Source organism: Macaca nemestrina, chromosome 10 (genome assembly GCF_043159975.1).
Source record: "Macaca nemestrina isolate mMacNem1 chromosome 10, mMacNem.hap1, whole genome shotgun sequence".
In the NCBI taxonomy this organism is placed as follows: Eukaryota; Metazoa; Chordata; class Mammalia; order Primates; family Cercopithecidae; genus Macaca; species Macaca nemestrina.
The window spans coordinates 15,638,524-15,655,381 of record NC_092134.1 but is presented as its reverse complement, the minus strand read 5'-3'; the positions used below and the strand labels follow the sequence as shown (position 1 = coordinate 15,655,381).

Here is a 16,858-nt window from a genome sequence, read left to right as displayed (position 1 = left end):
CTGATGTGTGGATAGATGGATAGATGGGGAAGTTAATAGATAAATAAATGGATAGATGGGTGGGTGAGTGGGTGGATGGATGGATGGATGGTGGATGGGTAGGTAGATGGATAGGTGGATAGATGGGATGCCCCCAGTGGTCTGGAAAGCTCTGGGTGCTGTGGATACTAAGATGTGAGATGAGATAGGGCAGCTACTGCAAAGGCATATCCTTAGCAAACCAGGAAATTAACTCTGGAGACAGGCTTCTAGTATCCTACTCTCTCAGGTCAGTCTTGGGTGGTCCAACAGTGGATGGCAGCTGTTTTATTAGCATTGCCCACATGGACTTCATGTTTTAAACAAATATCAAATATCATGCTTTTCCCATTAGCCTGTATCCATGATCATCATCACAATTCTTCTCATCATCTTCCATTTACTTGAAGACTCATTTTATACTATGCCATTTAATCTTTATAACAATCTCACAAAATGGGCATTATTATCATTCCCATTTCACAGATGGAAAAACTGAGATTAACTGACTTGCCCTGACAGAAAACCTGGGTCAGTGGTCCCAAAGGTGGCCACTCATTTTTCTTAAAGCCTCAAGCTGTAGGACACATTCAACCAGGGCTTCCAATTATAATGAAATTGGTGCCAGGTATTAAGTTTTAGAGGCATAAAGTTGAAGAGTTTAGAATGAAAATGTCTTCCTTTGAAAGGAGCCAAAGAGGACACCTTGTTCTTTCCCCTCGAGTTGCCTGACTTCACAAGGATAATAAAAATCACAAATTACTGCAGCCTGGCTTTGTCCTTTTCTTTTAGAGTTTTATGTCAATAGGATAGATACACCCTGCGGAAGATGCCATAAGTGCCCCATTCATATCCCCTTGAATTCTCTTACCATTTTGCACATACCAGCCTAACTTCCAGCAGCCAACATCTTTGCCAGATGGTGGCCCTCAGGCTGCTTGGAGATTTAGTATGAAAATAGACACAAATACTAAACTCAGAAGTAGGAACTTTACAGTTGCCCCCACTCTCTTCCTGATTTGACAGTTCTCTTTAAAATAATGGTTTGAATATGCAGGCACAGACTCAACATTGATTCCTCCAATTAGTCTAGTTCAGTGGTTCTGAAAGTAGCGTCCTCAGAACAGCAGCATAAGCACCACCTGGGAACTTTTCTGGGGCCCCACGGCAGACCTGCTGAACCAGCACTCGGAGGCTAGGCTGTAGCAGGCAGCACTCTGGGTCTGAACGAGCCCTCTAGGTGAATCGGATGCATGCTCAGGTGAGAACCACCAGCCTAGCTGATTGTTTTGGAATATTTGTGCACAATTCCCCAGTTTTTCTCTTGTTTGGTCTTTCATGGTCCTCATGGAGCTCTGAATTCCTTTCTGAAAAAGTTAGACCTGGGACCACCAAGAGTGCAGCAGGGGAGCAAAGAGGGACATGGGCAATATGAGACAATGCTGAATCACAGGGTGAGACATAAGCCCCTCTCCAATTCTCTTTCAATCTGATGGCACCAGAGAGAAGGTGTCTCCAACACGTGTTATGTCCAGTCCTGGATTTCGACAGGTAGCAGTATCCACAGGGAGTTTTATCAATGGATTTTTCCATTTGAAAATTTATTTTTTCCAGGTTGCCTTATGAGATGGTTTGCATATTTGTCCCTTCCAAGTCTCATGTTGAAACATGACCTCCAAGTTGGAAGTGGACCTAGTGGAAGGTGTTCGGGTCATGAGGATGGATCCTTCACAAATGGCTTGGTGCCTTCCCTATGGTAATGAGTGAGTTCTCACTCTATTAAAAACCCTGAGATCTGATTGTTTAAAGGAGCCTGGCACTTCCTTCTATCTCTCTTGCTACCTCTCTCGCCATGTGACACCCCTGCTCCCCCTTCTCCTTCTGCTACGAGACCTTACCAGAAGCCAAGAAGATGCCGGTGCCATATTTGTACAGCCTGCAGAACCATGAGCCAAATAAACTTTTCTTTATAAATTACCCAGCCTCAGGTATTCCTTTATAGCAATGCATAACAGACTAACACACCTTATATTAATGGCAAGTGATGTTGATTTTTCATTTATGATGATGAGATATATTTTCATCTTTCAATAAATTTAAGTTTAAAAAGGCCATAAATAGAAAATAAGTAAAAATAGTAGAGCGGATATGTAATTATGATAAAATCATGACAGAGTGTTAGACAAATGTCTGAGTTAGACTGGGAAAAGCTGACTTAGACATTTTGGAATCTACAAAAAGAGGACACAGCTCTTGGCACCAGAAAGTCTAAGATGGTTGAAAAACATTTGGAATTGCTGTTGGTCATGAAGGACATAAAAACGGTAGGGCACTGAAAATAACAAGAACTAACATGTATGATGTGTCAGGTAATATCCTAAGTGCTTTACATCATTCATTTAATCCTCGTAACAGCCCTAAGAAGTAGCAATTATTGTTAGTCCCATTTTACAGAGTAAGAAACTCAGGCTCATCAAATTTGTATAACTTACCTAAGGTCAAATAGCCAGTAAGAGACAGAGGTCCCAAGCCCAACTTTTAACCACGATGCTAGATGCCTTCACAACTTGCACACTTTTTGCTTTATCATTTTGGGTGTAGGTGTGGGTAAAGCAGAAAGTTCCCGGGAGCTATGACTACCTGAGTCAAAATGCCCTTCTTTGAGACAAGCCTAAGATAACACCTAATTCTTCCCAATACAGACGCTTGACTTGACAAGGATAATCAAAATCCCAAGTTACTGTGACCTGGCTTTCTTTGTCTTTTCCTTTTCTAAGATCCTCAGACTCTCAGACTTATGGGAAATATCCCAGCCCCCATGGGAAAGCTCATGATGTCTCAAAACCCTTATGCAGAGCTCTGCTAAACGTGAAACTGGCCTTTTATTCATTCAACATTGACTTGGCCTGGAGTGCCCCAGGTACTGGACATACACAATGAACAAGACTAATGCCGCCTCTCTGTTTATGGGGAAGGATGATAAATGTATAAGCAGATAAATCAATAACTGCAGATGTCATAAGATCATGAAAAAATATTTCAGGGAAGTGGGATGGGGGGAATGATGGGGTATGAGGGGGGTCCTTGGGTAGGTGTCAAGGGTAGGTGAAGCCGAGTTCCGGCACAAAGGTTTGGAGGGCAGGACATGTGTGGTGAGTTCAAGGGTTAAAAGTTAAAGGTCGATGAGGCTTTTAAAGTGATGAGAACTTTTAAAGTGAAGAGAACAACACGAACGGTGGGGACATGAGGAAGGGGAAGTGGCGGAGACCCCGAAAGCTAAGACAAAGGGTCTGCATTTGAATCTGCAGGGTGCTGTGAAGCCGCTGAAGGTTTCTGAGGACCATGACACGGTCAGACAGATGTTTGGGAGGCCCTGAGCTTCGGGGAATCTGATGTCAAAGGGGAGTCAGACTAAGAAGTTTCTGCACTTGGAATAGCTGGACTCCACTCCAGAAATTTCAAGAAAGAATTGTTTTCCTTTCCAACACCCCCACCTATGAGTCATCTCTAATAAACCCAGCTGGGAGAGTGCCTTGCAGATACAAAGAAGCCCTGTGGCTATCTCGTGGGCAGCACTTTGAATCAGGGGCATGCAATTTGATCTAACCTGTAGACCACTGTTAACCCAAGACAGGACAGGTGAGGCTGCCCACGACCTTGGCCTGTTTCCTGCTCTCCTCCTTGGCATTTTTCCTCTCCAGAGTCCCTTGTTGCTTATCTCTGGCAGTAATGGGAAAGCCCTCCTTGACCTCTGTCCCAGGAGTGGGAGACTGAACACTCTTCCTTCCAGCCAGGGGCTTCAGAGGGCAGCATTGGCAGTGGAAACACAGCCTTGCTCATGCAGAAAACCCCAAGAGAAATATCTCCAATGCCCAGGCACTTAAACCTTGCATGGAGGTTCAGATGTCAAGAACGAGAGCCTGCACATCCAGGATCTGCTAATAGAGTCGGCAGGATTAGACAAGCCCTGAAATTACACAGACTCTGGAGAGCGAGGGAAGAGGGACCACAGCAAGACTTTGCAAGCACACTATGTCCCACTTAACAAAAACTGTTTTTCCAGCTGGAAGTGTGCAGCATTTTCCCAAAATATGACTTTTCCTTTTCCCTACCCGTGGAAGAAAGAGCTACTAGCATATAATTTACCAGGAGACCACCTGCTTCAAAATTAGATTCCCAGACCTCACTCTCCGAGGTCCTGATTGGGTAAGTGTCTGTTGGGAATGCAAATTTTAAGCAAGCACACGTGAAACTTGAGAACTACTGTATCAGAGGAATACATTCTACTTCCCAGATGAGAGATGTATGGGAGCCTGAATCTTTTAGAATACAATGTTCTCCTCCGAAAGGAAAATAGGGGGAAAGTATATAGAACAAACCTCGGTTCAAATCCTGATACCACCACTCCCTGGCTGTGATAACTTGGGCAAGCTCCCGATACACTCAGAGCCTCAGTTTCCCCATCTGTAAAGTGGGGACAATTGTAGCATCTTGCCTCTCTGGGTTGCAGTGAGGACTAATGATACAATGCAAGTAAGGTGCCCAGAACAAATACTTGGCACACAGTAGAATCTCAAGAAGTGGCAAGTACTATCTTTTTTATTATGGTAGCTACCATAATTATTGCTAGTTTGTGCAACAGCTTTCTACAGCAAGCCCCTAAGATCCTCTGCTGGAGGACTTTCTCTGGCTGGAAATAAGGGCTGGCTAGAACACTTGGAGACCTCAACCAACTATAGGTGGGCATTGGTTGATGGATATTCCAGCCCCCTCTCTCATGGTTTGCATGACCCAGAGGCATGCTCATTTTAGGACTGCACCCCACTCCCTGCAAGCACCTGCTCTTTGATGCACCCATTACCAGCTGCCTTAACTCTCTGTCTCACTTCCCCACTCCTCTATTGATATGGCCTGGGATCATCTCTCAAATAAACCACTTGCCCTCACATCCTTGTCTCTGGGTTTGTGGAAACAGGGGAGCCCAGTTAAAATATCAGGATTATTAACAGAAATTCAGGGCATAAACGTGGCCTTCCACACGGCTCTCACACCAAAACCAAGCCTTCTGCCCCTTGACTCCTCGTGCGTCTCTAGCTGCCAGTCCTTTATGAATTTGGTTCTCCAGGTGCTCCATTCCCCAAGGAGGAAGGGAAGAGGTGGGTGGACACAGCAGACTGCCTCCAACAACATGAAAGAAGGCAAACCTCCACACCAGACGTGGGCCAGGAGGAGCTCCATGTTTCAAGATGGTGAGTCTGAAGGATTCCCAGGCACCAGGGAAGGTCCTATATGGTTCCAGAAGTGGTCAAAAGTTTGCACTTTGGAATCAAGCTGACCTGAGCCTAAATCACAGGTCTGCCCTTCCTAGCAGGGCAAGAGAGCATTTAATGAGAGAATGAGTAGTGCCACATAGGCACTAAATAGGTCAACGCTTTAGCAGGCAGGGATACGACCCACTCTGAACGCACGCAGGAAACGCCCTGCCACCCTCATAGAGCCTGCAAACTTGGAAAGGATTTATTTAAAACTTTCATTGCAAATAGTTAACTTTTTTTTCTTTTAAATTCCAAGGTTTAATAGGATAAGCCTCAGTTATCGGGAAAAGTTGCTTACAAGGAACATCTCATTCCCTCAAGGGAGCTGCTGGCTAAATGAGACATCGTCTCTGTCTGAAAATTAAATATGTGAATTCATCTTGAGGGCAGAATCTAGGTCTCCCTCATGTTCTACCTCCCTTTCCTTTCCTCCTTCATTGAAAGGTGCCTGGTGCTTATTATCTGGTGGGTAAGTATGAGAGAGAGAAAGAGGAGGAAAGAAAAAGAACAGGTGGAAGGGGAAATCTGTCAGGCACTGAGATTTAGAAACACTCTAATCCCTATCAAAACCGTTATTGAAAGGTCATTTCTATTTCTTATAAATCGTATCCCTCTTTGTTTGTGAAATGCAATGATGCCCCCTTCTTTCTTCCCTCCCTTCTTCCCAGTGTGGGGCGCGGGGGCAAGGATTTGACCAGAAGCAAACTGGATCTCCATGGGAACCGCGGGGGACACACGGTCTCTTTCACAAGCAGCTCTGCTGTTTTCTTGAAAGATTTGTCATGGCCCCCTGTGAAGCAGTCACAAGCCTAGAGCCTGGCGCGGAGCTGGGATTGGAACGCTGGCGTTCACAGGAGGGACAGGCAAGACGCCTCCTGGGGAAGACTGTCACGTCAATTTCTCACCATTCATTGGGCGATTCTAACCAATGGATGAAAATTTGCTCCAATCAGCTTCAATCTCTCATTTCTCCTACTTTTTCTTGTTCCATACCAGCTAACTTCACAATAATCTGTGTGAGTAGGGCCTGGGCTTTCCTTCCGGAGTGCAAATGGAACATTTAAAAAACCTGGCTCCTAATATCCAATTGAGGAAACATTCAGCAAGCACAAACTTTGAGCCAGGCGCTAAATTCCACAACCCATGTCCCCTGAACAGCAATCTCATAAGAGGTGGATATTGTTACACCCATGTAATATGTGAAAAGTCCTGAACACCTAGCTTTGTTGGCTTACTTTTGTTAATGAAATAGTGGATATCAATTCACGTGTGGCTATGGAATCACAATATTGACCATGAGACTAGGAATAATAATGATTTCCCTCTACCATGTGAGATAAACTGTGTGAAATGTTTTACCTATATTTTAACCCTTATTAGCTTCTGTTTGTCTGTTTGTTTACTCTCACTGCAGATCTAATGCATTCATTTTGCTCACTCATTCTTCAGAAAACTGAAGGGATAAATCCTCATAGATGTGCCCCCATTGTGTAATCATGTGATGTATAACTCTGTCTTCTACGTGCATGTTTTTAAAACCTCATTTTAAGTTTTAGATTGCAATCAAGTTGAAGACTTGAGGTCTAAGACTCTTTTTAACTGTTATCTTTTTCCCCCAGTATTTTCTTTTGCTTTTTAACTTTTTTTTTTTTTTTTTTTTTTTTTTTTTGAGACGGAGTCTTGCTCTGTTGCCCAGGCTGGAGTACAATGGCACAATCTTGGCTAATTTTGGTATTTTTTGTAGAGACAGGGTTTCACCACGTTTGCCAGGCTGGTCTCAAACTGCTGACCTCACGTGATCTGCCTGCCTTGGCCTCCAAAAGTGCTGGGATTACAGGCATGAGCCACCGCGCCTGGCCTGTCCCCCTCTTTCTGTCCATGTGTTCTCATCATTTAGCTCCCACTTATAAGTGAGAACATGTGGTACTTTGTTTTCTGTTCCCGTGTTAGTTTGCTAAGGATGATGGCCTCCAGTTCCATCCATGTTCCTGCAAAAGACATGATCTTGTTCTTTTTTATGACTGCATAGTATTCCATGTACATCCATTTTTAAGTCAAGAAGACTGGGGTCCAGTAACAAGCTCAGTCATACAGATAGTAATGGGCAGAATTGGGACAATTCACCCATGCATGCCCACAAGAAAACACTGTGTTCCTCCTCTGTGCCAAGGGCTGTGCTCAGCACTGGGGCATAATAATTAAATAAGACAAGAATTCTTTCTTTCAAGATCTTACAGTCTAGCAAGAAATGTACTGTCCAAGAATGTAAACCCGTCTCTTGTGGCTTCAAGCATGAACATCTTTCTACTCATCCTACTGCCCCCAAATTGCCTCTTAGAAACGAGCCCATCTGGATTTGAACCAGATTTTGGGGGCCTCATATTGGCAAGAACCACTTTCTCTCCAGAGGTCCCTACTGAGATCTACTCAAGCAACAAATATTTACTGAGCATTTACCATGTGCCAAGCACCGTGCTGGCCCTAGAGGTTTAAACAGTGAACAGTCCAGAAACGAGATGGCCCTGCCTTCAAAGAGTTTAAAGTCTGGTCAGGAAGACAGGCAGGTAAATAGACAAATACAACATAGTAGTATGTAATATGGTGTGACAGAAAAGGGCAGACAGTGGCACTTCAGATTTGAAGGGAGTCAAGGAGGGCTTCCTGGAGGAAAGTGGTGACTAAGCTGAGCTTAAAAGATAAATGAGAGCCAGGAGAGGTGTGCAAGAAAGATGCAGGCAGTAGCAATGGGGTGCAAAGACATGTCAATGAGTGGGCACATGGCCTGCTGCAGGGATTGATGGCTCAGGGAAGCTGGAGCTCTGGGCACGAAGAGGGGAGAGATAGGAGGGGATAGAGGAGGAAGCAAACATGGCGCAGGGTCTCATCATGCAGCTGGATTTCGCCAAGAGCCAGGGGGAACTAATGAAGGATTTTAAACCGGGAGGGGAATGCCAGCTAAGCATTTTGAAAAGACCCCCTCTGGCAGCAGAAACTTGCAATTAAAGGGCAGCAAAGTTCCCCTCTCATTATCTTCCCTACTCTCTGTACCTGCTTTCCTTTTCCAGGTCACCGCATTAAGTGTTCCTGAAGGCTTCTTGCAAAAAAAAAAAAAACAACAACAACGAAACCAAATCCTTGCCCCCTTTGCAGCAGGGCTTGGTTCACTGCATACCCCAACTGAGCATTCTGGTCTCATGTGAGTTCCTCTGTGGTCTCTTGTTTGAAACAATGCTTCTAGAAATGCCTCCGTATGCTCCAAGTGCAGGACAGCAAAACACCCTTTCCCTCACTGCTAATAACTCAGTGGGGTCTAGCTCTTTAGCCTATAGCCAACCACAATATAAATGAGCAAAGGGCAGGTGGTAGGGAGTATTGACATATAAATCAAACCTTGGGCTCCAGGGACATCATGAAAAATCACCAGGAACCCCCCAGCACTTTTCTCTCCATAAGAGAACACTGCAAGGGAAGCTGTACATTTATTGCTGGCTGTACCCTCCCTCCTCTCCTCTCCCCCACCTTCCCTGAAAAAGGAGAAAGTGACTGTAGAGTCTTCTTGGCTCTCTGAACCCAGAGATGTTCATCAGAACACAAAGATCCATTTGTCATCTTTCAATTTAACAAAGGATGAGGGGAGCGTGGGGCAGGCTGGGGGTCAAATGACGAAAAGCTTTGGTCCAGGCTGGGATTGAGACCAGATTCTTATACTCTGTTCTGCTTGTTTAGTTAAAGGGCAAGCAGAGTGACACATAGCATTTATTGCCGGCCTTCTGTGTAGCCAGCCTATGTAAAGTGGTTAAAAGTCTGGGATCTTGAATCAGAGCGATCAGTGGGTTTGAGTAACAGATCCACTCACCATGACACTTAGAGCCAGCTGTTTACTTCTGAAGGCCTCTGTTTCCTTGTCTGTAAAATGGGGATAATAACAGACCCTACCTACTTTCCATAGTTGTGGCAAGGATTAAATGAGATCATGCATGTAAAGTGTTTAGCAAAATGTCTGGCACCGGGGTGAGCCCCCAATACATGATAGCATCATTATAATTATCATCATCATTATCACATCTAATCCCACCTCAGCCCCCAGTAGAATTATAAGCATCCCTCAGATACAACTATAATTAGACCTAAATTTTTGCTTATCATAGGTAAAAACGCATATATGGGATGATTAACTCCCATTATAATTATTGCAAAAACTGAAGTGTTTCTATTAATAGAAAAGTAAGTTCAAGATTCAAGCTGGTGATCTCTGAAATACTTGCTCATAATTATATCCTGCCAATATCCTGCCTGTTGTACAAACTCCCGAAGCTTCCAGGAACTTCGCAGCAGCTGCGACAGCAGCACTCATCATTTCCCCACTTTTTAAAGGTCTGGGTAAATCAGTGCAATGGTGGCTCATACTAGCCATGGCTTACTTCACACTTTTATCTCCTCATCACTTGTGGCTGCAGCTATTTTGCAAAAAAATAGGACATTTTTAGGTAAAACATATTTTGATGCAAGAACATAGGAGAGCAGAATGCACAGGGCAAGAGGGAAACCCAAGATGTGCTTGGTTTTTCTGTGTTATTGGATATTTTCACTTGGATTTTGATGTGTACGAATCCCATTGAAAAGATCCACTAACACGGCAAAACTCAATTGAGGAGTGCGTGGCTTATTTAAGTAAAAATTAGTAAAGTGACTGCTTATATAAAAAGAAGTAGGTACGAGCATGTCTGGCCAGCTACTGCAGGCAGGAGGAAAGAGGACTCGTATAAAAGCCATGAAAACACCACTGGAATACACTGGAAATCTTGTGCTGGTTAACTCAGGCTTTCAAACAGCATGTCTTACCTTACTAGGGGACTGATCATGGGTCTCACTCCTACAGAAGTGGGCAGTGACCTCAAACGGAATGTATAAAATGTTTTTAGCTAGTAAAGACCTACCTCTATTATAAGGTGACCAACCTAGGCGTGACCGAAGGGTTTCTAGGCACTTTGGACTTTCAGTGCTAAACCTCAGAAAGTCCCAGACAAACTGGGATGGTTGATCACCCCCTAGTATAATAGGGATTATAATGCCTATATCACCCTATAATTATAGAGTAGATAACCCTGTAGTTCACCCTATAACTTGAAATATATATAAGGATTCACCCTACAAGTTGACTATTTGAGTAATGAGTCCAAGCACAGGTCAAGCAACTATGAGTTGCCATTCTAAAACTGAATAATGCACAGCACAGTCCCATGGCTTAGGGATGAGTAGCTCTCTACTGTGGGCAGTTCTGACCCCCAGGAGACATTTGGCAATGTCTGCAGACGTTTTTCATGGTCACAACTGGGAGTGAGGAGGGGGTGCTACTGGCATCTAGCAGGTAGAAACTGTAGATGGTGTTAAACATCCTCCAACGACAGGACAGCCCCCACAACATAGAATTATCTGGTCCCAAATGCCAATAGTGCCAAGGTTGAGAAAAACTGAAATAAACCCTTTAACAAGCCTTCCAAGAAGTTGGCTGATTCAGAAAATTCTGAAAGAAGAGCAGAGAACCAGAACTACAGAAAAGGCGAAAATGTGCTAAAATTTTCCAGAACTTCGATGTTGCTTCAACCCATGGAAGCGATTTAGTGGGTCTGTTTCTTTTTATACTTCGCATTCATATAAAGTCGAGTTTTGCAATGAAATAAATGCTGAACAACATATTTAAAGATTCTAATTTGAAAGAATTCTCAAGTCATTATTATTGGGGCATGAACATATTTCATCACATGGAATGAATGTGTTAGCCTCACTGTACATCAGAGAGGTTTAGAAACCTTCCCAGAGTCACACAGTGAGGCAGTGGCAGGGCCAGGACCTGAACTCAGCTCTCTCTGCCCACAGTCTGTATCCTTGCTGTTGTTTCACTGTCATAAGTTGAGTTTTGTAGAAGCAGATCCTGAAATGAATATTCTTGCAAATGATTTATTGAGGGAGTATGCTCAGAAGAAACCTATTCCAGCCAGGCACGGTGGTTCATGCCTGTAATCCCAGCACTTTGGGAAGCCGAGGCAAGCAGATCACTTGAGGCCAGGAGTTTGAGACCAGCCTGGCCAACTTAGTGAAACCCTGTCTCTAGTAAAAATGCAAAAATTGGCTGGACTTGGTGGTGGGCACCTGTAATCCCAGCTACTCAGGAGGCAGAGGGGTAAAATTGCTTGAACCCGGGTGTTCCAGGCTGCAGTGGGCCGAGATCATGCCTTTGCACTCCATCCTGGGCAACAGGGTGAGACTCTGTCTCAAAAAAGAAAAAAAGAAACCTATTTCATTGTGGAGGAAGCAAGGTCGGGAGTAGGGAGAAACCAGGCATGGATGCGGTTTCAGGTGAATGCAGTCTCAGCCTGATACCATGGGGACCCTGCAGGAAAAACTGTACCATAAAATCTATTTGTCAGCCGAGCGCGGTGGCTCAAGCCTGTAATCCCAGCACTTTGGGAGGCCGAGACGGGCGGATCACAAGGTCAGGAGATCAAGACCATCCTGGTTAACACAGTGAAACCCCATCTCTACTGAAAAATACAAAAAAAAACCAAAAACAAACAAACAAAAAAAACAAAAAAAAAAAACCTAGCTGGGTAAGGTGGCGGGCGCCTGTAGTCCCAGCTACTTGGGAGGCTGAGGCAGGAGAATGGCGTGAACCCAGGAGGCGGAGCTTGCAGTGAGCCGGACCCACCACTGCACTCCAGCCTGGGCAACAGAGCAAGACTCCGTCTCAAAAAAAAAAAAATCTATTTGTCTCAAGGTAAGGAGGCTGGGATTTTGCAGCCCTGAAAAAGGTAGTCACTGGCTCTGAACTACCTGGGGAAGGGGGAGGGGCTTAGTCCCAGGTACCTGGGTGAGGCAGCTGCAAGGTACTAGCCATTTGCTGCAGCCTCTGTAGCAGCGGCTGGTCAAAGAGATCACTGGAAATCTGATCTGAGCACAAGACGGAAGTAGGTGAGGTAAGACTATGACCATTGGCCGCTGAGTTTATAATCACATCCTGTCTTCAAAGCAGAGGAGGAGTGCTCCTTGGTCCTAGGGAAGAATAAGCCTCCGGCATCTATGAAGTACTCTGAAATCCCTTAGTTGATCAGACCCTTCGAATCTAAGGCCCTGAGAGCAGATGACTCAGAGAATATCGCAACTCCTAGTGTGCGTTCCTCACTCTGCCACCCACAGGAAGGGTGATCTTGACACCAGCATGCTCCTCCCCATGGCCCTGTACTTGGCAAACAACCCACTCTTGCGATAATGAGAGCCTGAGTCCAAGACTGCTTTTCCAGGAGTGGGTCTGGATGGGCACTGAGCAATGCTTCCCACCCCCATCCTGTCCCCTGCCTGGAGCATCAGGTAGCAGCAGCCTGAATCATGGCAATAACTGGCCCAAACAAGCCAGGCTCAGTCCTGTGGCTGCAAAGCAGAATCTATCTCCACTCTCCCCCAGTCCCTGCCTGGTACAAACAATTGCAAAATATGCTCAAGGCCTTTAACGTCCCGGTCCAAGCTTTTGCTCAGGCTGTTTCCTCGGCCCAGAGTGCCCTGACTGCTTCACCTGGCTAACTCCTCTTCCTTCAAGACGTAGCTTCAAGGTCTTCCAGGAGAGCACCTTGATGTGCATTACTGCATCCGCCCGACCTTGACGCGGCACCGCAGCACTTCCACACTTAAATACAAATACGAATTATCTGGGAGGCTTAGTAAAATGCACATTTCTAGGCCTTATGCTCACAGCCTGGTCCAGGAAATCTGCAGAGGAGCTCTGGAAGCTGCAATGTTAAGCTTGCACCTTGATCCCGAGATAGGTGGGGCCAGGGCACACCTTGAGAACTGATAGTGACTGTGAGCATCCCCAGGACAAGTGTGTCTTCTTCACCCTCATACTCCGAGTGGCAGCAAAGAATCCCCACACGCTCAGAGATGGCTGAACTAACCAGAAATAAAACATAATCTGAGAAAACGGGTAGCTAAAACAAGCATCAGAGACAGCTAAAATGCTACTTATCCACTTGTGGTTCTGGAAGGTGCTCCCCTCTCTTCCACACTCCAGCCCATGAAAAAAAAAAAAAAAGCATCTCCGTTCAAACTCTCGTTTTCTAGAGCAGGTGTCACCCAAATCACGTTGTGCATTTTCCTGCAAGAAATGCAGATAGCAGTAGAGAGGCTTCCAAGGAACCAGATCTCAGCTCTGCAGAAACTTGTGGAAGGACCCCGAGAAGGGGGAAGAATGCAGATAACAAGTGATTGAAGGTTGGGAAACCCATCAGCATCTTACTGCAAAAGCAAACTTCTGCCAGCTGAATCCAGTTATCAGACAATATGTGAATTGTGCTGACATTCTACTCTCAGAGCTAAACTCCATTCTGCTCTCACGAACCTATTAGATGAAAACGCCTCAATTTAGATAACTGCAAATTGCTTTCTGAGTCTTAATTTCCTATTAGTTCATTAATCTCTCTATTCAGAATGCCAACAAGACAGCTAATGATAATTCCGGAGGAAGTGGGCATGAAATCGGAGCAGGAGGGAAGGGGGTTAGACATGAAGGAGATGTTTCTGGCTTCCTGGGTGGAGGGGTACCCCAAAGTTAATTCATAAAGTTAGTAATATAGCATTAGCTTACATTAATTAAATACTTCTACTGGACTGGGTACTAGGATGAACATGTCATTGAACAATTACCTTGTTTTGTTGTCGTCGTTGTTGTTGTTAAGCAGTCTAGTAAGGTGGATATTATTATCCCCATTCTACAAAAAAAAAAACCTGAGGCTCCAAGGGGCCGCACAACCAGCTGGCAGCAGACTCAGGGTTCAAATACAGGCATGTCTGACCTACAGCCTGTGTTCCTAATCACACGTTATCTTTTTTTTTTTTTTTTTTTTTTTTTTGAGATAGGGTCTCACTTTGTCACCCAGGCTGGAGTGCAGTAGTGCAATCTTGGCTCACTGCAACCTTCACCTCCTACGTTCAAGTGATTCTCCTGCCTCAGCCTCCCGAGTAGCTGGGATTACAGGCACCCACCACCAAACTTGGCTAATTTTTTGTAGTTTTAGTGGAGACGGGGTTTCACCATGTTGGCCAGGCTGGTCTCGAACTCCTGACCTCAAATGATCTGCCTGCCTCAGCCTCTCAAAGTTCTGGGATTACACGCGTGAGCCACCATGCCTGCCTCCTAATCACACATTATCTTTTAGGCTCGTCACACCAATGGATGAATTTGCTGGGCAGATGATGATGAAAAAGATTCCTATCTATAGAGTGCAGCTAAGGCGTGTAAGAACAAAAGAGCCTGAAACACCATCAGCAAAGACTTACACAAACATCTCGCATTATAAAATGTCCAGCTGGACAATACAGTTTGAATTTGTTTTTTAAGCTAGTACTTCTAATGTAGAGCGGTGGTTTGCAAACTGGGGTCCGAGGGCCGGCAGCCTCAGCGTGGCCTGGGAACTTGATAGAAATAGACATTCTGGGAGTCCACCCCAGAGGTATTGAACCTGAGAGTCTAGAAGTGGAGCCCAGAAAGCTGTTTGTTAAATAAACCCTCCAGGGGATTCTTGTGCACATTCAAGTTTGAGAACCATCATCTAGAAAATGAAAAGTAGCTCAGGAAAGAAATTTGGAGATCACCTAGAGTAGTGTTTCTCAAACGTTAATGTGCAAAAGAATCACCAGGACTGTATTAGCCTGCTTTCGTGCTGCTGATAAAGATGTACCTGAGACTGGGTAATTTATAAAGAAAAAGAGGTTTAATGGAGTCATAGTTCCATGTGGCTGGGGAGGCCTCACAATCATGGTGGAAGCCCAAAGGTGGCGACAAGAGAGAATGAAAGTCAAGCGAAAGGTGTTTCCCCTTATAAAAGCATCAGATCTCTTGAGACTTATTCACTACCACAAGAACAGTATGTGGGAGACGGCCCCCATGATTCAATTATCTCCCACTGGGTCCCTCCCACAACACGTGGGAATTATGGGAGCTACAGTTCAAGATGAGATTTGGGTGGGGACACAGCCAAACCATATCAAGGACCATCTTAAATGCAAATTGTGATTTGGCAGGTCTGGAGTGGGCCCCGAGAAGTACATTTCCAGCCAGGTGCCAGGTGACGCTCATGGTGCTGGTCCAGGGACCATGTGCAGAATAGCATGAGGCCAATCCAATCCCTGTCACCGAGGGAGTTTCTGGCAGTAACAGAACTGGATTTGCTCTGAGTGAAAAAAAAAAAAAAAAAAAATCATTCCCTTCAGGGAAGGTTCAAATCCAGGCTTCTGGAGGGGCTTTCAGAGGACAGGAAATGACCCAGATCACACACTACTCTTTTTGCAAAGTTCTCACTCAGGTATGAGACCATCCTTGAACACTTTAATTGAAGTTGCAGCCCCCATCCTGACCCTTCTCTGCTTTGTCCATCTTCTTAGCATTTTGCATCATCTTATCATATGACCTAATTTACTAATTTACTTTGTTTACTGTCTGCCCAACTCCTGCCCAGGCCCCAGCATAGAAACTAGGGAAGGATTTTGTCTCTTTTATTCACTGTCGTTTCCCCAGTGCCTACAATTGTGCAGTCGATAGCAGGTGCCCAAAAAGTATTAGTTGAATAAGTGAACAAATGGTTCTACTCATTTTCTACAAGAAGCTGCCTCCTCATCCTTGGTGTCACCTCTCTGAAATGTCACCTGTCACCACTCTTTATGTGTACACTCTCATTTTATTGACATTCAATTTCCATAGGTGTGTCTCCTCTAAACTCCTTGACAGTGGGGTCTGTACATCTCCCATTTCTATCCCTCATCCAACCCTTCTATCAGCTCATAAGTGCATCCAAAATTCTGCCAATCTTTGAAAACACATACAAGTAACCCTCTATCCTCACTATAACTAATGTGAAAACTGCAGGAATTTATTGTAGAACACGTCTCAACTTCAACTGGTGATATTAGCAATGCATGCTCATAATTATGTACTGGGGATTGCTCTCAATTCTGTTGTAGTTTCTGCAAGCACTATGTCAAAACTCCTGAAGCATGTCAGATCTTCATGTTTTGAATTTTTGGTTTTGAATTTTGCCTCTTATATGCCAGGAGTCATTTCTGCACAAGATGGAATAGAGAAGAATGTGATAAAACATTGCAATCTGGAGCATGGACATTTCATTGACTCCTTCCAACAGCCCTGTGGTGGGCGTTAATGTCACACTTGCGTTGTAGAGAGAGACATTGAGCCCCATGACGGCACACCTCTGCTTAAGCTCATGCAAGAGTTTAGTAATGGAGCTGGGACTCAAACTCAGTTCTGACTGCTTTCCAAGTCTGTGTTCTTGCAGCCTGCCCCCCCGATCCCATCCCTATCCTTCCCACAACCTCCTCTCCCAACCCTTGGCAAGGTCTAAGGCTTTGCTCAGGATTTTTAGACCAGAGAGCACTAGCAAAGGCTACTTCTGAGTTCTGTGTCTAGTGCTGAAAATGAAAACGGCTTGGGAAGTGTTCAGCCTCGCTACCCCAGCTGCAAC

At 44.8% G+C, this 16,858-nt stretch overlaps 1 protein-coding gene across 5 annotated transcripts in view; it reads right to left on the bottom strand.

The window, feature by feature from the left end:
• The window catches only part of LOC105495091 (kinase suppressor of ras 2), a 520,600-nt gene that overhangs the window by 107,416 nt on the left and 396,326 nt on the right, over nucleotides 1-16,858 (bottom strand). The gene's annotated exons all lie outside the window — the stretch shown is intronic.